This window comes from Lissotriton helveticus, chromosome 2_1, assembly GCF_964261635.1.
Source record: "Lissotriton helveticus chromosome 2_1, aLisHel1.1, whole genome shotgun sequence".
Taxonomy (NCBI): domain Eukaryota; kingdom Metazoa; phylum Chordata; class Amphibia; order Caudata; family Salamandridae; genus Lissotriton; species Lissotriton helveticus.
In genome coordinates this window covers 814,447,150-814,472,035 of record NC_136059.1, presented here as the reverse complement: position 1 = coordinate 814,472,035, position 24,886 = coordinate 814,447,150, and positions in this window count along the sequence as shown.

The window sequence follows — 24,886 nt, the reverse complement described above, 5'->3', positions numbered from 1 at the left end:
ATGACTCTGGACAGAGGAGACACAGCAGCCCTCTCACACCCCTACCTCAGCCAATGCCTACAGGATATCAGAGTCAAAGAACGCAGGCAATGGATCTGGTCCTTCATGACTGAAAGGACCCAGTCAGTCAAACTGGCACCTTACACCTCAGACAACTGCAACCTCATCTGTGAAGTTAAGCAAGTATCCTCCCAGAGTCTAACCCACTTCAACATGTGCATGATCTCTTTAGCAAGCCTCATCCACTCTCATAAAATCAACATTATCTCTTCTGCTGATGACACTCTGCCTTATGGAACAAAAGGGGGTGGTGATGGACGGAGCATCTGAACCAATCAAACACTCACACCCAGTCAACAGATCTGGGTTTAATCCATCACCGTTCTTTAGCCCACTCTGCCACTCTCCCTTATGAACAAGATGCCTAGTACCCAGATAGAGTTCAATGCCTGCTTGACTGAAACCACCTACTGAATGAAGACCAACTGTCTAAAGCTGAACACGGACAAGACTGAAAACAAAAGGCTCCTAATCAGAACCCAGTAAATCATCTTGCAGATTATGGGAACACCCTCTATGCAGGGATCAACCAAAAAGTCACTAGAAAGCTGCAGACCACCCAGAACTCAGTGGCCAGAATCACTCTAAACCTCCCATGATGCACTCACATCACAAGATACCTGAAAGGTTACCCCTGGCTCCACATTCACAATTGAGCACAATTCATACTCCTCATTTGCACTTTCAAGGCAATACATAACACTGGCCCATCATACATTAACAACCACATCTGCTTTCACAAGCCTTCCAGTTTCCTCCACTCATCCGCACTCCTATTTGCACAAATCCCACACATGAGGAAAACCAGATATGGCAGTCAAGCCTCCTCCTACATCACTCCTAAAGCATGGAATGACTAGTTGCTACACACAAGAGCCTCCTCCTCCTCACTTCTTCAGTTATGCTCGAAGCTGAAGACTTGGCTTCTCAAATAGTTTGACTAGGCTCTAGGTGTGGATTGACACAAACCTGCTCAGTGCCAGGATACCCTCTTGGGTGATAGTGCACTCTACAAAGCTTCATAACATAAAAAGGCACCTTTCCAGAAGGTCTCATGGGCGGATAGATCCTTGTGCTCCTGAGGCAAGTGACACTAATCCTTATGAAACTGCCAACAATCACTCATGTACCCTTCACTCATGTACCCATCACTCATGTACCCTTCATCACCAAGATCTCCACAAACTCCAAGATCACATCAATGGCAATCATCTCTTGCATGACTACCAATCCAGCTTCAAATCAAACTGCAGCACGGAGCCAGCCATATTACAAATCATAAACAATGCCCTCCTGGCTACAGATGAAATGAGTGACTGTTAGGGTTTTATTATTTCTTTTTCTTTGCATGGTTTGATCGAATACCACAGCTAGGGAGTCCTTATACCCTGAAGGAAACCTTACACCTTTTTAAGCTGTTTAATACTTAGAAACATTTTGGTAACTTATGGATTAAAGATGGCCAGTTGACTCATTGTATTTCACCGAATGGCCATTTTAGTGTTTTCAAATGATACCAGAGGTACTCATTAATAATGAAAACCTTTAAGTATACCCATAGGTATTTTATAATTAGTTTTGCCTTAAACAGGACCTGAGTAATTGTTCTGAAACTAATTCCCAGGGCATTTTTCTCCCTCGGTTGCGTCCGTTGATGTGGCATTGTTCCATTCCCCAGTGTGAGGGGTCGACAAATGATGAAGCATCCCTTGGTACATTAAGGGCGAGACGACCTCTCAAATATTCTTTGATGACCCTCTCTTCCTAAAAACAACAGTGGTGACCATATAATCTTTGAGTGCTTATTTTTATTCTTCAGATACAGGTGATCCTGCCTCCTGATCTCGCCTTTCTCATTCACACCCTGAAGTCTTGAATGGGATTCTGTGGTAATTTCCTTCACTTGTTTCCTCATCCCTATTCAGCCAACACCAGCACATTCCCATGGAAACCTTCAGGTCCCAGTTGAACCCTGTAACTCCTGGAGTCAGTCAGTGATCTATCTTGTCTCCTATCGTCTTCACCTTGGACTACCTTGGATCTCTACTCACTGATAATAGTATCAAAATTCATCAATACACCAACAGTAGACAAATCTCCAGAAACGCTTAGTTCACTCCAGACACCAGACATCCAATTCCTCAAGCCCTGCCTGCACTTGAATGTCCAACACCTACCTGAAGCTCAGCCCTACCATGAGAGAATTGGTATTGTTTGCCAAGAACAACAATTAACATCTATCCCAGATATGGCTCAGTGGCATGAACCCAAGACTACAGACCACTTTCCCTCTGCCTTTTCCATTTCCAGTGGCATGCTGCTTTGCCCATGTAGTTGTATATTGTGCATTGACCATTTTCGTTATGAATTGTACTAAAATTCACCATACGTCCACTTTCTGCCATGGCAGATTCCTATTTACTTTGTCAGAGTCAAGGAAAATGATAAACTGCATGTTAGAAATGGGGATCTCTAGTAAGCAGCGGCTGGCGCCGAGGTACAAATAGGGATCCATCTTCCTAAGTCAGAGTAAGTGGGTTACACCCTTTGATAACCCCTGCTCAACCCTGTGGTAAAATAGCAGAAGCAGAAAGGCCTATCTGTGTGTGAAGCATTTATGACCATACACAATAACACAGGGAGGATGCTACAAACAGACACCACAAGCAGTTATAGAAAAATAGTTACATTTATATAGACTGAACACGAGGCTAAAAAGCGCTCAAGGAGCCACAATGCACATAATTACAGATTCACTTAAAAGCAATAAAGGCACTCAACAAGCATGTGGAACGAACTTAGAACTTAGAAGCGACCCGGTGGTGCACAATGTACCTGAGATTTAAAGGGTCACAGCACTCAGCCTCACAAAGAAGCCGCGGTGATAACAGGTGGACTCGCAGTGGCCACAGGACGCAGCTGTAGCAGTCCGCGGTGTGCATTCATGATAATCCAGTGACGGGGCTTAAAGGTGGGCACCCAGCGGCACACGCAGGTGCTAACAAGATCCTCGAAGTGGGGACTAGTGCGGACACTCAGCGGCACAGCGAATCAGCTGCAGCGGCCCACAATGGCAATTGTGATGATTCTCGTAGGACGGCAAATGCAGGCACTCAGCGGCACAGCTCGTCAGCTGCAGCGGCCCTCAATAGCGATAACGATGACTTTGGTAACACAGGCAAATGCGGGCTCTCAGCGGCAACAGCTTCTCGCTGCGGTGGCCCACAATAGCGATGATGATGACTTTGGTAACACAGGCAAATTTGGGGTCTCAGCACCAACAGCTCCTCAGCTGCGGCGGCCCACAATAGGGATAATGATGACTTCAGTAACACAGGCAAATGTGGGCTCTCAGCGTCACCAGCTCCTCAGCTGCGGCAGCCCACAATAGCGATATCGATGATTTTGGTAACACAGGCAAATGCGAGCTCTCAGCGGCAACAGCTCCTCAGCTGCAGCAGCCCACAATAGCGATGCGATGACTTTCAGCTCGCGTTCCCCGCAGTAGGACCAGAGGCTCTGGAATTCTCAACAGAGGCCTTACCTGTGAGTAGAATCCCCCTCAAATAGGATCCGGATGGCTGATGGTTGAAGTCTAATGTCCCTGAGATTTCGGCAGGAGGCAAGCTCAAATCAGGCCCTTGGGTAGTTGCTTCAGCAAGAAGGATAAAAGTTTCAGAGTCCTTTCGTTCTAGTTACACGGACAGAGGTTTGTCTTGCAATTCAGAAGTAACACACCATTCAGGGGTCTCAGCACAGATCTTTCTACCCCAAAGGTCTTTGTGTTCAAAAAGTCACAAATTACTGAACCCAGCCAGAACCAGTTTGGTGTTGACCTGGAGCACTTTGCTTACAAGGCTGCATCCTTGATGAAGAGGGGGTCTGCCATCAGATGCACAGTGGGAGGTGGAGCCGTCAATCACCTTGCCAGGCACAGCCCTGCTCAGATCAAAGGGTCACCCCTCTCCATACTCCACTGTTGATCTCTCTATTCAATCCAGGTCTTGCTCAGCCTGCCCTGACCCTCCAAAACCAGACAGCCAAAACACATAAAAGAAGAGCACGCTGGAAGATTTAGGCAAGAAAATACCTACTTCCTAAAAGTGGTATTTTCGATCACAGAATATAAAACTAATCTTCACTAAAAGATACACTTTCATATTTGGAGCTCAGGCATACTAAATTCGACTTTCCTATCATGTTCCTTGGGTTAATCAGGATTATACCAATTCTTACTGTCAATTAACAATAGGGAGCATTCGCGCTGTGGCACTGAATGGCAGTGGCACAGCACCCAGAGTGCCAAACACCAGTAAACACAAAGGAGACAAAAGCGGAAAATGGAAGGGAGACCAATGCCAATGGTGCCCGGTCTAACACTGCACATTATTGTTGGCACATTATTGTCCAGTGATTTACCTGCCTTTTTTCACCAAAGTATGTCAAATAGTCAAATATGTACTTTGAACGCTATTTACACCATGGAGATAAAATGATTTGGCTACACCAAAGTAGTAAGTTGTTGCAAGCTCACAATAACTTTCCCCATAGGGTTCATTCTAGCTATTAACCAAACCTACAAGGACCAGAATCGTCTCCCTTATTAAATAAATTGAATGCATGTTTTTTTTATCAATTAGCTAAACAAAACATGAAAGACCACTACCCACCAGCTACTGACAACATTACCCCAACTATAGATACACTGCTGCAGAAGGCTTGATTTGTTTCCTCGAAAATTTTCATTTATGAATTTTGCAAAGCGTAGTTTCTAAGATGTTTTACTGTTCTCTGACAAAAATTGTAAAATTCCAACCCAGACACTACAAAAGTCAAGCTTTGCCTCCAAAAGACCAATTGACAGATTTAAAAAAGACATTCTAATACAAGACAATTCCAAACTTTGTACTCAAAAGGCACATCCACCGTGGTGAGAGACAGGAGGATTGGTAAAATAACGCATGATTTATAAGAGAAGCATGATGACTATTGTTGACCAAGAAAGAGAAACAAGAGCTTCTGTTGGAGGTTCCAAACTCTCATCCTGATATTTAAATAATGACCATCCATATCTACAAAGAAGCCACACTTCCTCCTTCACAACCTCTGTCTGCTCTAGTGAATGAGCTTTTGTTGTACCTTTGGAACACGTTTATAAAAACGTGTATATTGTTGTAGTCTCTGCAAGTTGCAGTCCTAATTTTGTGGTGTGACATGACTAAGTTTGAAGCAGTCTGGCATCACTCCAGTCCTCAGGGAGCTTTTTATAAACTTTGACCAGAAGGGGGCTAGGGCGTGATTGAGCTTTTTTGCCAGGAATGATGGGTGGGGGTCTGCAAGGTGGGAGGAGGGTTTGGACATGGTCAAAAGAGCAGATATTTCTGCCTCCGAGAGTGGATTGAATACCTTAAACCTTCGAGGAGATGTGTGAGGCCCTTGGATATGATTGCTCCTATTATTGTCCTGACCAGTAATTGTTGGTAGCAACCATGAAGAGAGAAGGGAGGTTGTTATCACCTTTCCGGAAGGGGGGTTCCCTTTGGATGACTGGTTGTTAACTTCAAGAGACAGCTCGATTTTTGTGATTTGGTCATTGAAGAAATTGGCGTAGTTGTCACACTGTTCTCTGGGGATTTAGGTGTTTTTTTTGGAAGTCTTGGAGGTTTGTTGTTTGATGAGATAAAGTTATTTGGGGCAGTTTGCGGCCTACTTTAGAGCATTGCGGAAGAAGGTGGCTTTTTCAATCATGATGTGCTTTTTTGTACTTCCTGCATTCAGCCCTGAGTTGTTAAAGGTGGTCTGTGGCTGGAGCTGTTTGCGAGAGTCTTTTTGCTGCTTTAAGGTCAGGTCTTTATTGAACCATGATCTTGAGGGTGTGTTCCTCACTCTCCTCAGTTACAGAGGGGCTACTTGGTCTAATATGGAGGAAACTGTTGAGCTGTAGTGGATGTTGAGTTCAGTTGCTGAGAGGTTATCTGATGCGGGGTGAGTAGTGATCTCATTCTATTTTCCATGTCCTAAAGGGCAATTTGACTTATGTTTCTTGCCCCCTGGAGGGATTTATGTGTGTGAGTTGGGTGGTGGCAAGTATTGTTGATGGGAAACAGAATAATGTGGTGATCTGACCATACGACGGGGAGGATGTTGTCAATAATTAGTGTTCCTTCCTGAGCAATGATAGCATCCAGGGTGGATCACGTGTTGTGGGTTTGACCTGCGCACAGATGGGAGACATTGTTACTGAGTAAGCTGTCTTTAAGGATTGGATTAGTGTATTTCTTTCATCATTCCAGTGACGGTTGGTAGCCCCTAGAATGAGGTTGTTGCTGTGCAAGAGTGAGCAGTGTGTGATCAGATCTGCTAGGTGTTTGCCAAAGGAGCTTGTATTACCTGGTGGGTGGCAGAGTAGGTGACAGTTTATAGTCATGTTGTCTTTTATTCTTATGGTGTTGCAGAGATGTTCAAATGTGTTGTAGATGAGGGTGTCTGTTTCACCCATGTTGATGTTGCTCTTGTGGATAATGGCAATGCTTCCACTGTGGCAGTTCTTCCTGTCTTTCTTAATGATTGAAAATCCTGGTGGGACTAGTATGTCCATATTCGGGTAAGAGGATTAATTTACCCATGTTTCTGTGATGAATGCTATATCAATGTGATAGTTCAGGATGGTTTCTGCTATTTCTGTTCCATATTTGGTTACCAATATGCAGGTTATGAGCATGCATTTGGTTTCTTTGCTGTTCTTGAGATCTGGGGGAGGGAGTCACAGGGATGTTGATGAGGTGTGCTGGTGGCCTGGTCATTCTCATTGTTGTGGGGTTATTTCCTAGTCTCGTGATAATCTGGACTTTTGAGGAGGTGTTGAATCTAGGAGGTTCTAAGTTATACATGATCTGAAGAGGAGACATTGTGATTTTAGGCAATCTTTGTGCAAATGTTTTGGATTTATGCAAGGGTTTCATACTTATGGAAATCTAAGATCTCAAGACATTATAAAGTGGTCAGCTGAATAAAGCGCATGGTGTCGCACTATGAAATCCTAAATAGTCTAGGTGTGTAGGAGAATCAATCCTGGGTAGTGGTGTTACACTATCCAAAAGGATTGACACACGTACACTAAGAGTAAGTACTCACTGGTTAAGAGACTATTGTGCAGTGATTGGAAGCACTCTTGGTGCTATTGGTTTTCTGTGGTGAGTTTGATTTTCTGTCCTGTATCACACATGTATACAGACAAAGGTTTATTTCTTTTTGAGTTGTGAAGCCATCCGAGCGTGGTGCGGTGGAGCGCTGGCTGTGGAGCGGAATAACTTGGGCACAGTTCATTGAAGTTGAATGCAGGTGGTAAGTCCTTGAGATGTTAGCAGGCCAGTTTGCTCCCACTGTAGACGCTCCTCTAGTCACACTTTTCTTTGAAGCCTACTCAGCCTGTAAGGTGTTTCTTCTTGAAATCATCCCCAATCTCCAGGAGACCCTTGAGTTATGCATGCAGGCAGCTGTTAATAAGAGTTGCAGAGGCCTGAATGGAACTGTGCCAAATGTTTTTGCAGCCCTGCATCACCTGATGTGCACACCCTCAAGGGGAGTTTGCGATGAAAGGGAAGAGACACTCAAGGTGTCCACAGCCATTATCCTGTCACTGGCCCATTGTCACTCTAGTGAGGTCCTTAAATATTTTCAAAGTAGTTTGATCCAGACGGCTGCAGAGTCCCGTGCACTTACAATACAGCTGCTCTACAAGCTTCTTGCTGAAACTGCCTATGTATCTATTCAAAACTGGTTTTCCTGAACGTTGAGACCTGAGCAACGTTGCTGATGCCCGGTGGAGTTGCTAGACAGCTAATGAGGATATTGGCCCTGGTTTCCTCCTCAGCTGTCACCTACCCAGCCAGACATCGGACACAGTTCTTCCTCGTCTCTCTGTTATGGCTCCTTCCTCCCCTCCTTTCCTACAAATTCTCTCATCCTCGTTGTTTGTTGACTGTACCTTACTACGCTATTGTAACTGACGTAAATTTTAATGCAATGTTCCTCTGTATAGCGCTCTGATACCTCCGGGTCTAGCCAGCGCTATATAAACCTTTTTAGATATACCTTGTAATGCAACAATCCTCTGGTGTTGCGCTCTGATACCTCCGGGTCTAGCCAGCCCTATATACCTTTCTCAAATCAAATAATCTAAAATCTGGTTTTCCTGAATGCTGAGACCTGAGCAACATGGCTGATGCCCGGTGGAGCTGCTAGACAGCTAATGAGGAGATTGGCCCTGGTTTCCCCCTTGACTGTCACCTACCCAGCCGGACATCGGACTCAGTTCTTCCTCGTCTCCCTGTTATGGCTCCTTCCTCCCCTCCTTTCCTACATATTCTCTCATCCTAGTTGTTTGTTGACTGTACCTTACTACACTACTGTAACTGATGTAATTTGTAACGCAATGTTCCTCTTGTATAGTGCTCTGATACCTCAGGGTCTAGCCAGCGCTATATAAACATTTTTAGATATACCTTGTAATGCAACAATCCTCTGGTTTTGTGCTCTGATACCTCCGGGTCCAGCCAGCGCTCTATAACCTTCTCAAATCAAATATACTAAAATCTGGTTTTCCTGAATGCTGAGACCTGAGCAACATAGCTGATGCCCGGTGGAGCTGCTAGACAGCTAATGAGGAGATGGGTCCTGGATTCCCCCTTGACCATCACCTATCCAGCCGGACATTGGGAACAGTTCCTCGTAGTCTCCCCTCTATTATTCCTTCCACCGCTCCCTCCTATGAATTTCTGAATCATTGTTTATGTGTATTATATCTTAGTATGCTCTTGTATCTGATGTAACTCTTAACGTAATGATCCTAAATGTAAAGCACTCTGATACCCTCTTGGGTGTAGTTCGGGCTATATGAAACTTTATAAATAAATAAATAAAATTATGTATTACGTTTTGGGCCTCTTTTTGAAATTGTATTCATATTGGCTGTATTAGTATTAGATGTATTCTGAAGCTAGCTTGAGATTAAAATTGGAACACTTCTGAATAAGTCCTTGATTATTACTTGGGTGGAGAGACTCCCCCCCCACCCAGCTGGTACCCCCACCTATGAGATGCTCATTAACATAGATTTGCACACCTGCCTGTGGCTTAAAAAAATGAATAATACTACTGTTGACAATAAAAAATGACAAATTCCTGTGTATAGTACGCTTGAAATTGTAAAAAAGTTAAAGAATTTGAGGTGTGTCTCTTTTGAGATAGAGTCGCAGCCCAGACCAGCGCCGTTCAAAGCCTCGAGTTAGAATGCATAGCGAATGTGGCAACACATAAGAGAATGTTAAAAAAAAATAATGATAGAATTGTCAGCAATTGGCTGGATATGAGATTGTGTTTATGGTAGAAGGCATGGCGTCAGGAAATGTTAATTTCTATGGGTGCTTTTCCTGCAGTTACTGCAAAAATTTGAAAAATAGAAATACAAGTGAGAAAAAGAATGAGATGGGAAAAAATTGAAGTAACTCTGAGGAAGAAAATGAGTTAAAGGACTATTTGTTGATTGAAGTGAGACCACTCCCATATAACGTGGCTCATGGGCAATTGCAGTTGAAGAGTTAGCAGCTGCATACCCACGAATGGAGAGGGATGAGGTTGATACTGGTTCGTCTTTACAAAGTGAGATGAACGTGGTGGAGATTAATACTTTCACACTAAATAGGGATTTTAGAAACAGGAATCTTTAGTGACAACGTTTCACTTCACATAATGTTAGACTGTACTTTTCCAGCGTGTTTATCCCAAGACATTTTACTTTTTGGCCTCCTGTTTTGGACCCTGTTTTTGTTGGTTTTCTGACTCTGGGCACTGTAAATTGTCTTTATGGATTGGTGATTTCATGATTGGCATATTTGATTTACTGGTAAGTCCCTAGTACAGTGCACAGTGTGTGCCCATGGCCTGTAAATCAAATGCTGCTTGTGGGCCTGCAGCACTAATTGTGGCGCCCACATGAGCAGGATGTAACTGTAACTCAATCCTGCCACTGCAGTGTCTGTCCAGAGTTTGGTACTGCCATGTGATCCTGGCAAGTGCACCCACTTGCCAGGCCCTAACCTTCCCTTGTCTTACATGTGAGTCACCCTTAAGGTAGGCCCAAGATACCCCTGTGGACAGGGTGCAGTGTATGTGAAAGGTAGGATGTGTCCTGATGTGTGTGGCATGTCCTGATTATGAAATACTGTCCATTTCTTTTTTCACTATTGAAAGGCTATCTGTCCCATAGGATAGAATGAGAGTTCATTATAACATCTTATAAACATAACCTTCCATGGGGGGGCAAGATAGGAAGATAACGTTTAGTATGCCTAAACTTAGAATATAAAGATGCATCTTTTAGTAAATGTTAAATGTTAAATGTTGTATCATGTAAAGCGCACAGCTGCCCCAGCAAAGGGGCGTCCCGGCGCTGTATACCGCTGGGGAACCCGTCCTGGCTTTCCCTGTGGGATGGGCCCTACTGGGAATCCCCAAGGTGGAGCCAGGCATCCCCGGCGTTGATGGGGCCGTTGTGGAGATTAGGCAAGCTAATGCCCAGAGTTGCCGAGTGGGACCCCAGGTTAGAGTAGGCACCGAGGCGAGAATTGTCGAGTCTGCTGACCCTGGTCCACGACTTTATTCTGATGACTTTATTCATTTATTTATTGGTGCAATTTGTTAAGCGTGCAAATACCCTAGGTGTCTTGGCGCTACGGATGGTTGGTAATGACGCAGGGTAGACTAGAGTGTTATTGGTTAAACAACCATGTTTTGAGTTGTTTGCGGATTGCAAGGAGAGTAGGGGCCGTCTTAATGTGGAGGGGGAGTGTTTTCCAGAGTCGGGCTGTGGTGACTGTGAATCTTCCATCGCTCAGGATGATTTTTATGTTCTGGGGACGTTTATGAGGTTGGATGCTGAAGAGCGTAGGGGTATGGTAGGTGTGTAGAGGCTTAGTGGCTTTTTTAGAAATTCGGGTCCTGAATTGTTTATTGCTTTGTAAGCAATACATAAGGCTTTAAACTTGGTACCGCTTCTGATTGGCAGCCAGTGGTGTTTACGTATTAGATGTGGGTTTAATCTTGGGGGTGTTGGTCAGGATCCTTGCTGCCGCGTTTTGTTCCATTTGTAGTTTTAGAACTTTGTCTTGGGTGTTAACGAATAGGCTGTTACAATAGTCCACCTTGGACATAACTAGTGTGCTCATGAGAGTTCCCCCGGCACTTGATGGGAGATAGGGTAGAAGTTTCTTTATTATTTTGATAGTGTGGAAGGTGGAGGATACCACATTCGTCGCGTGTTGTAGAAATGAAAGTTTGTCATCCAAAATGATGCCCATGTTTCTGACTTTTGTGACAGGGGTAGGGGGTGGACCCAAGTCTGCAGGCCACCATAGTGTGGACCAGCTAGGGGAGAAGTTGCCAAAGATCATTACCTCCGTTTTCTCGGAGTTAAGTTTGAGGCAGTTATTTGCCATCCATGTGCTTACTGTGAGCATAACAGTTTGGAAGTTTGCTGCTGCTTTTAGGCCGTCATTGTGGGTTTCTAGCACTAGCTGGGTGTCATTGGCGTATGTAGTGAGTAGCATTCCATGAGACTTAATGACCCTCGCCAAGTCAGACATGTATATGTTGAACAAGGTCAGACTTAGCAAGGATCCATGAGGAATGCTACAAGGAAGGGTGAAGGATGGGTATTTGAAGTCGCCCGGGGCTACTGATTGGGGACGGTTAGAGAGGAAGGGGGTAAGAAGGGTTTTGGCCTTTTTTACATTCTGTATTTGAAAATGGCACTTTTAGAATGTGGGTATTTCCTTGCTTATTACAAGCACAAGAGAAACCGTTGGTCTCACAGAACGAGCACTAGCAGAAATAGTGAAGAGGTGGCCCTTACTTGTTAGGTGAGTGCAATGAAAGAGGAGGGAATCCCATCACCCACCAAGGTGGCATGCTTCATAATCTGGGATCTCCTCCTGGTTGCATCCCCTAGTGCAACCAAGGGCTAAAACCTTCTCTGAGGGAGAAGGAAGCTCATGGATGTTTTTAGACAGTCTGGGATGGAATTGACTATGATCCCTTAGAAGTGGAGCATGAGATATTTAATGGTGATGGTTGCAGTGCGTGTGATTAAACAAAAATAAGCGTGATTTAAAATTGGCTACCAGGACACAAACAAGTTTAATAAGCATTGTCCTAGTGTCAACTGTAAAAACCAGTGCATATTCAGTTTTAACCAAATAACTGCATTAGTCCAGAAGGATAAAGGTCTACATGTTTACCAGCCTACTGATCAGATCTGATCAAGGCTTTCATCCGGACCTAGATGTAGTACTGCTACTGCAAATAATGTGAAAAAGTGCAAACAATACAGGTACAGTCTCAATTGAGTGGTTGGTATGACATAACCTACATTCACCTGTGGTTCCAAAATCTGGCCGATTGTCACAGGAATATTGGACATAATACTGTAAAAAAGAAAGAGTTCTTAAAAGTGCTCCTAACAAACAAGTGGTCCATACAAGACTAGACTAATGTTGTTAAAAGTGCTCAATAAGTGATATCATTAATATATCACCATGACCTGAACATCAACAGGATCTGTCACCTGCACAGCAACCTGCCAGCACTGCATCCAGCACCACCTCACCCGCACCATAAGCCTTGGTCTCAGCGATGTCGTCTGGACGATCGTCACCGAGTCGCTGCATGTACCGCGTCGTGAGGGCACTGCAGCCTGCACCTATTCCATTTTTGCAACGCAACCACAACGGTTGCCCCAACCGACTCGCACCCACATGTCGGGCACAACCAGAGAGGTACGGTTCATGAGTCTGTCAATGCTTTAGCTGGCCGTACCGGCATGGTTGCCGGGAACTGTTAGACTCTTGTTTTCAGCATTGTGGTAGCCCCGGACAGAGCTACAAACTCGGATATTTCTACACTTTTAAGGCTTCCTTGCAAAACTGCTTATTTTTCAGAACTGTATTTTGGATTTTTGTCGTTTTTGGTCCTAGTGCGAGAGCACATATAAATCTTCTGCTGCATTGAGCTCTATTTCTTAGTGCAGAATCATCCTCATGTTCATTTTCGACAGGAGTGTACATTTTGCACTAAGAAAATAGTGCTAAATTCTAGGAGTAAGTTGGGAGAAAATCATACCTCAGGAGCACATTTAGCATTTTTGTTCTGTTGCATTAAGGACACGAGGGGGATTTATGCACTAAGAAAAAGGGCTAAATGTAGAATGACTCTTCTCACATAATTCTGTGTAATCTTGCAGAATCATTAGGTAATTCAATGTGATTATGCTATGCAGGATTTTATGAGTTACACCCACTTCTAATTTAAACTCAAGATAAGGACTTAGATTTGAAAATAAAATCACAAGAGAAAACGGTTAACATTTTCCCAGTGTTCACTTAAGAAGATCTAACTCCAGATTTAAGATATATTGGGAATAAGGAGCTTTGGAAATTTACAGGAAAAGAAATTGGGTTAAAAAGTGCAGAGCGAAAGCAGATTACTGTAAAATTGAACCTTAGTTGGTGTCAATGTGTACTCATCCTAACATTTACTGAAACCTGGTTAACAGCAGGTGAGCAGGCCTGGATTGGGCCTGGGAGTTTGCTGGGGCCTGCCCTGCAGTCCCAGCAGACGAAGTCAGAATCAGGAGGACGTCGTCAGTATTCGATAAGTGCTTTTTCTTTTTCCATTTTTTTTAATTTTGTTTAGCCGACCCACATCCTCAGTACATGTGAGTCTCCACTTACTCTTGAAGGTGTTTTTGAAGAATATTTTTTCCTTCATATTGGCAGGACAGATTATTTGCAAATCAGTCACTGAAATGTGACCAATCACATAATTAAAACATATATACATAAACCAGTTTACAAGATCCTGTTTGGCTGGACTAACCATGAGATAATTGACAAAGGTGAAACTAGGACTAGAGATATTTTCGAGCCTAGAAATAGCTTAACCTTTGATATTTATGAAACAAAATATCGTACAAGAAAGAAAAGTGTGCTTTTATTTTGAAGAAATATATTCTGAAACTGATATTTCTTTATTTTTCATACTTTACTTTTTCCTATATGACTGCATTCATGATATATGAGCTCCAAAGGAATACTTTTATTTTTTCAGGTAAAATCAGGTAAAATATACATTGGTTGGTGGGTAGCGCTGGCAGGAGTACAATTTATGCCTGTTCGTATTTCAGCCTCTGGCAGCGGCAGTCCTGCTGACAGCTCCAGCCATGAATTCCGAGAATGTAGGCATCCCTAAATTATCCAAGAGGAGCTCCTGAATATCTGCAGTCTGTATCTTAGATTTAAATTCAACAGAAGAATGGTAGACGAGAGTGAATATCATTATCGGCCATGGAACTGAAATGAAAAAGAAAATCCTTCGAACTCAAGAGCAGTTTAAAATAATTTGAACATAGATGCGACAAGAGAAAGCAGAACATAGAATGGTATCCTTTTTAAACAAGTATTGGGATAAGAGCATTAATATAGACCTACAATCATGCAATGTAATATTTTGTCTACGAAAAGCAGGCAGCGAACTACATAAGATAGTGTGACATCACCTAAATTGGTAATAATGATGGTAAAGAGATCACCTAAGAGCAGTGGGAAAAATTGACACCCCCAACCCCCCAGATGTTGTACTAAATCAGGAACGAAACATTCTCAAATAATTTGCAAATGCATCAAACAAGGAAAAGACACGACGGAAACTAAAACAGATGTACGATAAAGCAGAGCTTGGAATCGCTAAGAGGCAATTACTGTCCTGTGTTTGTTACCGAGCTTTGTTACGAGCAAAACAAACAAACAGAAAGAAATGCCCAGATCCTTATGTGCTGTGGGCGCAGCAGAAAATGGGATCATGATACGACCCCGTAGCTACGACTTGCTCTGCTACCAAGGGGGTGCCCGAATGGCCACTAACTGGGGGGACAAGGGTCACCCTATCTTAAAGTGGATCATTAGTATTAATTGGGACACTGGCATTGGCCATCAGCGGCATACAACATTGTAGTAGCTAATCGTGTAACCCAGTTCCACTGACCACCCTGTTTAGGCCGAAACCTACCAGAAAGTGTAGCTGTCTGATTTGCTGATGACATCTTGGTGACATTTGGAAAGCTTCCCTGGAAATGCACTCTGCCCATTGCTTACTATTTATTGGCTTTGTGGTTTGTAACTCACATTTGCTTTCTTTCTTTTTGCTAGCTCTATTTGCTCTATTTGTTTTAGGCTGCTTAGCATGAATTTGTCCCTTCAGTTACTCAAACCCTATTTACAGTGTTACTCCACAAATACTGAATTTATATAAATAGCCCTTTAAAGCATGTTGTTATCTTGTCACATTTACTGTGCATTCAAAGACAGAGGTCATACGTCAGGGTCTGTCATCCAGGAAGCTTGTGTTTGCTTTTCTTTCTCAGACTTCAAAGTGAGAGGGTTTATGTGACAATCATACTGGCTTCTCATGTTGTGCTTGAAGAAGACTGTACAATGTTATTTTCTTTTCTAGCACACAACAAAATTTAAATGTCTGTAAATAACCTGTGCAGATATTCCTGAATATATCAGTATTAGAAAAGCACAAATGAAGGATATTTTTGGTAATTCTGAAGTATTGTAAAAAAACATTTTAATACAATCAAAATAAATCAATACACTAGGTGATGACATTTTCACTCGTCATTGTTTGTGCACTGTATACTTTTATCAGTAAAATTGTATGTCTGTGCAAACATAATGGCCATTTCAATTCAATGTGAGTTGTCTGTAATGGCAGACTGCTACCACACCATCCATACTTCACTTTACCCCACTCCACTCTGCTCTGCACCACTACACAGCACAGCAGTCTACTCTGCCTCACTTCACACTTTGCCACTCCACTCCACGCCACTCCAATCTGCGTCACTGCACTCCACTCTGCAAAACTGCACTCTATGACACTTCACTTTACAGCTCTCTGCTCTACATCACTCTACTCTATGCCAGTGCACTTGAACCCACACTACTCTTTTAAGCACCACTGCACCCTTTGCCACTGCACTCTAAGGCCTCCAGGCTGCAACACGGTTCTCCAAGCCACTGCACTGTACGCCAATACACTGTACTCTGTATCACTCCACTTTACCCCAGTGCATTCTATGTCAATCCACTCTATGCCACTCCACTCTATTCTGAAAAATCTACTCTACGCTATTGCACTCAGAACCACTCAACTGAGCGCCACTCCACTCTACTCTGTGCCACTGCACTCTACTCTGAAGCACTAAATTCTATGCACTCTACACCACTTTACTTAAAACCAGTGCACTGGGCACCACTGCACTCTACATCAATCTAGTCTGCACCATTGCACTCCACGCCACTACATCTATTTGGCAACACTTTATGCCACTGCACTTTGTGCCTCTCTCTTCACTCAATGTCATTTACCACTGGACTGTATGTCCCTGGCCTCTACACTACTCTACTCAGCACCACTCTATGCCACTGTGCTGCATGCACTCTACTATACACCACTCTACTATACACCACTACACTCATCAACAGTCTACTCTATAACACAGCACTCTACAACAGTCTACTCTAAAACACTGCACTCTGCCGCTGAACTCTATGCCACTCTACTCTACACCACTCTACTCTAAGCCACTCTGCTCTATACCATTTCACTCTACACTACTGAAATCTATGCCATCACACTCTGCTCTGCACCACTCTTCTCTATCCCACTCTATGCCAATGCACTCTGCATCACTCCTCTCTACACCATTGCACTCTACCCTGCACCACTCCACACTATGCCACTTCATTCTACGCCACTCTACTCTGAAAAACTGCACTCTAAACCACTCTTCTCTGTACTACTGCACTATATTCTACTGCACAATATTCTGTACCACTCTATGCCACTCTACTGCACTCTATACCAGTGCAATGTATGGCACTACACACTATGCCACGCTAATCTGCATTGTTTTACTCTACATCACTGCACTATACGCCATTCCGCTCTAAGCCACTCTAATAATCTTGCACCACTGCACTCTATGCCACTGCATTCTACACCACTGCACTCTCCAGCAAACAATCTACTCTATGCCACTGCACTCTACATCACTCTATTCCACTCTTCACCATCCCACTCTATGCCACTGCAATCTACCCTGCGCCACTCCAGCACACGCTTTCCTGTTCAACACCACTGCACTCTTTGCCAGTGCACTCAACACCAACGCACTGTACACCACTTCACTCAAAACCGATACCTTATGTTAATCTACTCTGAACCACTGCACTGTATGCCATTATAACACCATCATACTCTACTCTGCAACACTCTGCTCTACACCACTCTACTCTCTATCATTGTACTCTACTTCACTTCACTCTGCACCACTCTACCCCACTGTACTCTACACCAATGCACTCTCTGCCACTCTGCTCTACATCACTACACACTACAACACTCTGCACCACTGCACTATATGTTACTGTACTCTACACCACTATACTCTGTGCCACTATACTACTCTCTCTACACCTTTTCACTTTACCATGCATTCACTCCACTCTACCCTGCAACACTTCACTTCCCTCTACTATGAAACAATCTACTCTACTCCACTGCACTCTATGCCACATAACTCCATATCACTGCACTCTACACCACTCTGCTCTACATCACTGCACTGTACGCCAATGCACTCTAAACAACTTTAGTCAAAATCAAAGCACTTTACCCTACTGCACTGTACACCAATCTACTTGCCACCTTTGTTCTTTAAGGAGCTGGCCTCTAGATCACCATATGACACTTCACTCTATGACACTACACTCTGTGATACTCCACTCTTTGATTCTCTACTCCATTAAATTCTACTCCACTCTACTGCACTCTACAACACTCTACTCCGATCAATGCCACTTTACTACATCTACTCTACAAAGCTCTATGCAACTCCCTCTATGGATCTCCATGCCATTTTACCCCACTCTATTCTACGACACACTCCTACATTCTACTACTCTTCAATACTGACTCTATGCCACTCCATTCCATGCAACCCTAAGCCATTCCACTCTATGACACTCTTTTCCACTCCACTCTACTCTGCACCACTCTACTCTACAACACTTTTCTCCACTCTATGTCATTCCACTCTCCTACACTAACAGAATAGGTTTCAGGCATATGTTTTGCTTATCCGTCTCTCATGTCGGCCCCTTCAGCCACACTAACATTTTTGTCATTCGACCAATGCATCTTGGGAACAGTAGTTCCATTTTAAATGTGCTAGATGTATTGTATGGGGCTGGGTCCTATCCCTGCTGCTTATATACCAACAGATTATATTCCGCAGAAATCTCTTATTTTGTAATCCAAAAATGGATGTATTTTACCTGTCTCCCACCTAAAATTGCCTCTGCTTCCATTGAAGTCAATAGGGAAAATCAATTCTCTTGATTATCTTTTCAAAAACTCCCACTATCATTATCTAAAATATTGCCATGTATTCAGCTGCCCCCCATTGTCCGTTGCTCACAGCTGTTTCTAAGCAAAAGCAATCTGTAAGCAAAAAAATAGTTATGAGTGACAGACTTGGAGGCTGTACCCAACTTAACACATTCTTGAGGCGACCTGAGAAAGGAAGGGGGAGGATGATTTCCAGTGGGAGAATAAGGGCCAGAATGTGGACTACTGGGAGGAAAATGACAGCAAGCGATATGAGGACCAGAACAAGAAGAAACTGGACCAGGCACACCTAATAAATGAGGATCATGGTGACTGAGGCCAGAGGGGACCAGGATCAAACGAAAGAGGAGGTACAGTACCAGGAGAAACCAAACAATGTATCCCGGGATCAACGTGAGATGGATGAGGAGGACCAGGATGTTGTGGATTGATGAAAGTAGGACCCGGTTTACCAGGGCCTGTAGGAACTGAAGTCTAGTGTTAAGAAGAGCAAAAGGCCCAGTACTGGCAAGCCAAGTAGGGCTAATGGGGCTCAAGAGCATCAATCAGAGGGATGAGGAGAATCAGAGCCAGGAGTATCCGACCCAGGTAGACAGACTCCAGAGAACATTGGATAGGAAGACCAGAGACAAGAGGACCAGTGTTATAGGGATCTGATCAAAGAGGACCAAGAGGCAAGACTAAGAAGGACTAGAATCTGGAAGCTAATGTTTAGGAGGGAGGAGTTCATAGTTCACTAGGTCCCAGGTGAATAGAAAGGTTAAGGAAACCCATGCCCAGTGGAACCAGCGTCATAACTTCCTTGACTTCCTAGGACTCTAAATCAGTATTACAAGGACTCCATGAACTGGGGTGATCCATAACATAAGAATTCAAAGACCAGACCAAAGAGGGTCATTAGTAGGAGGAATAAAACAGACGGAATCAGAGTCAGGTGACCAGTAACATGTGGAACAGGCAAACCAGGGGAGCAAAAGACTAGTAGAACTAAGATGGAGCAAAGAGATCTAGGGGCTAAGAGGTCTGGGGAGTAGAACCTCCAGAAGACCAGATCCAGGTGGACTAAAAGAATACCAGAACAAATAAGGCCAGGACTATATGGACCGGTGGTGCTGGAGCAGAAGGAATATAAACAGGCCAACCAGGGGTCTGGAAAAGGTAGAGAAGCAGTACCAGGAGCACAGCAGGATCAGAATTAGGGTGAGGACAGTGAAAAATATCCAGGAGCAGGAGCCTTGGAAACAGGAGAAGAAGAATCTAGAAGACATGGGGCAGGAGTACATGCAAATTATAACCAGACAAACTAGGATATGGACTGCGCTGACCCCAAGGCAGCTGCAAAGTCTTGATGCCCTGGGGCAGCTCATTCAAGTGAAAAACAGAGCAGCTTTGAAGCAGTCGCTCCAGGTTTCACTGTGCAAGCGGCAACCCCCTTGTACTTTTCAGAGGGAAGAGAGATCTCCATGCAGTCAGGTGCAGTGAGTGATTGCACCTGCATACAGGGGGATGTCAGAGGGCTAACCCCTGATGTGCCTCCTGACAGCTTCTTTACCTCTGCTCCCGTGTCTATAATATGGCATGGGTGCAGAGGTACAGTGATTCCTTCAATTGCATGGGGCCATGCCCCCTGCAACTAAGGGAACACCCTCCAGTAAAAGCGCTGGCGCTGGATGTGCACCAGCACTATCTGTATTACAGAAAGGGCCACACAAGCGTCTGTGGCCCTTTCTGGAATACCAAAGTGCCCTGGGAGCAAAAGGAGGGCACACAAGCCTGTTGCATCCCAAGGGCACTTTTCACAATATGGCCCCAGTAGTCCAGGTTAAGCAGTAGAGGGACTAGAAAGTGGGGCTGCGAAGACAAAGGCAAAAAGTACTATGTGGGCTAAAAGGATCATGACCAGGAGCACTGAAGGGCCAAGAGAGTCATGGAAATCAGGCCCCCAAGGACCAGAGTCTGGGTTACCAAGTAGAGCAGATCAATCATCTCAAGTAGAATCAGGAAGAAAGAACACATACTAAACAAGCATTGGAAATGCAATAGGTCTCGGATTTATTTGAGTTCGAGCTAATGGCATTGTAAATGGCAATGTCTTTTAGCCATGTGTTATGGAGTGTATGCATGTGGTGTGTAATAGAATTACTACTCTGCACTCACTACTCACTACTCACTACTCACTACTCTGCACTCACTACTCACTACTCTGCACTCACTACTCTGCACTCACTACTCTGCACTCACTACTCTGCACTCACTACTCTGCACTCACTACTCACTACTCTGCACTCACTACTCTGCACTCACTACTCTGCACTCACTACTCTGCACTCACTACTCACTACTCTGCACTCACTACTCTGCACTCACTACTCACTACTCTGCAATCACTACTCACTACTCTGCACTCACTACTCACTACTCTGCACTCACTACTCACTACTCTGCACTCACTACTCACTACTCTGCACTCACTACTCTGCACTCACTACTCTGCACTCACTACTCTGCACTCACTACTCTGCACTCACAACTCTGCACTCACAACTCTGCACTCACAACTCTGCACTCACAACTCTGCACTCACAACTCTGCACTCACAACTCTGCACTCACAACTCACTACTCTGCACGCGTGCACCAGGGCAGGGGTGGAGGCAGCTCTTTCACCAGGCAGAGGGGGCGGTAGAGGCCTCATTGGGTAAAATGGAGCAGGAAGCTCACCCCTGTCACCCGCAACGTCCCCAACAAATGCCGAAATGAGAGAGATAGGGTTACGGGTAGTGAGGGCAGGGGGAAGGGTTCACTGAGGGCTGGCTTGATGCACCGAGGGTCGGAGAGGGTGGGGGTGTGTAGTTATTTTAATTGCAGAGTTTAAATGTTTTAATGCGGATGAAGGCGTGTTTAGTGCGCGTGAGTGTGAGAAGCAGGCAGCGTCTCGGATGGTGCCGTGAGGGTGGGAAAGGGACAGTGAAGGCTGGCGCGAGTGCACCAGTGCAGAGGGGAGTGCTGGAGGGCGAGTGTGCTTGCAGTGAGGGCAGTAGTGAGTTCTGGAGTGGGAGTGTGTTCCAGTGAGGGGTTTAGTGAGTGCTGGAGGGTGTGTGTGCTGCAGGGAGTGGTAGCCCTCTCTGGCGTCCCCTCTCCCCCTGTAGGTGATGCCCACGCTTACTGAGTGCTGGCAGCGACATGAGGACACCTGCCACAGAAACGCAGCCCTCGGAGTCAGGAGGCGGATGGGGCCATAGTTGCCTGAGCCTCAAGGATCGGATGGTGTTGGCAGCACAGTCTGCGGTCTCCATACACTCATGCAACACAGCCCAGCCCCCTCTGGGTGAAAGGAGGAGACCGCCAGAACCATCATGCTGTACATACCATGACGTGGGCCCCGAACACAGCACCAACAAGAGGGGTCGAGTTAGTGAACCCTCCGTCCGAAGCAAGGAAGGGAGGGAACGAGGGGCGGGTTCCAGGGACGGGCCAAGAAGCACAACACAATGGGGGCGAGGGAGGAGATGAAGCCTTTATTCCAAACACAAGAGAGGTGGAGACCCCTGGAATTCTTTTTAAAGCGCTCTGACACCTTTGACAATGTTCACGCCACTAACTCACAAATAAATAACATAGGCACAGCTCACGGCAACGGCGGAAGGGACACAGTACATGGCTTACATAAAATGCGCTTCTCTCTTGTGAATCGCTCGCACACCTGGGTGATATTCGCGCTGTATTTCCCCGATTTAAACATAACGCTCCAGCAAGTACACCCGCACTAGCTCTCATGTATCAGCTCCGTTCCCAACGTGTTATCTTAAATTGAGCATGACATCTGACAACCTGCCTAATTCCTAAGGTAAGGTAATGCTCTAACGTCATGGACATAATCAATAAATTCTGTTCGTATCTCGCATGCAACGCATGTTAGCCTAACTCCCTATGTTCACAACTGGATCACATGTAAAGCACTCTGGCACCACGGGTAAAGTTTGCGCTATATGACCTGCATTAATCAGTGGGAAGAGCCCACCGCCTACTAATTTGGGTGGCCCGAGCGTGTAACTACACAATTAATAGCCACCGCCCATAATATTAAAATAGCAGGCGACTCACTCCAGCGCTCCTCCCCACAGTAGACTTTTGCGGCCACGCTAGCGTTCCAGTGCTTGTTAAACTTGAATTAACATTTAACTGCTTCAATCGGGGAATGTTGACCCCAAGGATCGAACCCGGGTCCCCAGTCTCAAAGTCCAACGCTTAGTATAATGCGCCACCTTAACCTGTCCTGATGTGCCACGACGTCCTCCTCTGTCTGCCTGAAATAAAGCTAGACGTTAACGAGCCCCTACCCCTCATCATTCCCCAACAAACCAGGCCCAGTAGAGGCCGGACGGGCTCAAGAGAATGCCATTATATACCCCCCGTAAAGGCTAACGTTATTTATTTATTTATTTATGCGATTTTATATAGCGCGAACTTTACCCGAAGGTGTCAGAGCGCTTTACATAGGACCCAGTTTCAAACATAAGGACTGACGGTACAAAAAGAATTTGCAAATTGTTGACTTACATAAGAACCAGTTGAAAACATACGGATTGAGGGTTACATGCGTTATAGAAGGACTTAGGATTACATGCGTTACATAGAAGATACAAACAGAAAAAATTGCAAATGTACAAGAGATAAAGTCACACAAGGAGGAGATACAAATGGATAAAATCCAGGCATATACTAGTGATATCTCTATCTACTTAGGGAGATAGAGATATCACTTAGAACGTTTGTTCTAGCGCCATGGTATCCAGCATAAATCGCATATTATACTTCCAAGGTACTTGCTTTTTACCTGCCCCCCTGTCACTATTTCATCCTGTGCATAGTAAGCTACCTCATGTATTTGTCTGCTCACAATTGTCATTTTTTACCAGTAACATAACGTTTAATTATCTAATCCAATCGTATATAATGTTCTCCTGAGAAATTATTTCTGTTCTTATTGCGAGGTGCACTGACGCCTTCGGGTAAAGTTTGCGCTAAAAACGTCCTTAAAAGTACCTATGTATCAGTCTGTGTTCCACCATGCAAAATTGCACGATTTTTAAAAGTCTCTTCAAAAGAGAACACTAAGCTGCAAAACGAAGTCCGGCATAAGGAACCTCTCCATCACATTAAATAAATTACATCAGCCATTTCTGTTCCTATTGTGAAGCGCTCCGACGCCATCGGGTCAAGTCCGCGCTAAATACCAGAGCCGCTATTGCCTATGTAACGTTTGTTCATGAGCCTGCGTGGCTAGCATACATTGCGGTATTATACCTCTCAAGTACTTCCTTTTCTCATGTAACCTGCACACTGGCCACTATTTCTCCTGCGCACTCCGCGCTACCTCATGTGTTAGATTGCTCACAATAGTCACATTTCCCTCGTGTAACTTAACGTCCGTTTTTATCATTTGTACACGTGAATGTTCTCCTGATGTGTCAGTTCCGTTCCTATAGTGAAGCGCTCTGACGCCTTCGGTTAAAGTCCGCGCTAAATCAAATGCATAATTAAAGTCAATAAATTAAAACATGTCTAATAAATAGTTCCTCCTCCAGAGAGGTGCTCGGACCTCAAAGTGCAACGTCTGCGCTAATAAAAACATTATTTAACAAAAGACCATCGGGGGCAAACCTGAACGGGATCGAAAGCTACGGAATCGAAACCGGCCGACGCGGGAATCGAAACCAGTGGTGCGCGCGCACCAGAGGAGCGGGGGCAAGGGAGCGCGATGACACGCCCGAGATGAGGTAGGAGATGTGTGTGTGTAAGGGGGGTGTTCTGTGTGTGTATGCGCGGCGGGGGGTGGGGGGGAGTCTGTATGTGTGTGTATGCGCGGTGGGGGGGCTGTATGTATGTATGTGTGTGTGCGCGCGTGAGTCTGCTTCCAAGGAGCCATGGGAGACAGGAAGCGCGCACGACCTGATCCCAGTTCCAAGGTTGCGCCTGCACCTCACTTGTCTCCTGTCTCCCTTGACTCCTTGAAACCGAGAATGATTACAATAGAGTCTCGGAACGACAGATCGCTTCGCGATCTGTTCGCAGTTCCGAGACCTAAAAACAACTAAAGTCAGGAAGACCAGGTTGACTGGGTAATGGTGCCATGAGGTCCAGGATCAAAATCACTAGGCACAGAGAGACCCAACAAGAAGAACAAGGATCAAGAGGGTCAGTACCAGTGATTCCGTATGAAGATGACCAATATAACACAGAACAGAACTAGCAGAACCAGGGCAACCTAAACCTGGAACACTAGTACTAGAAGG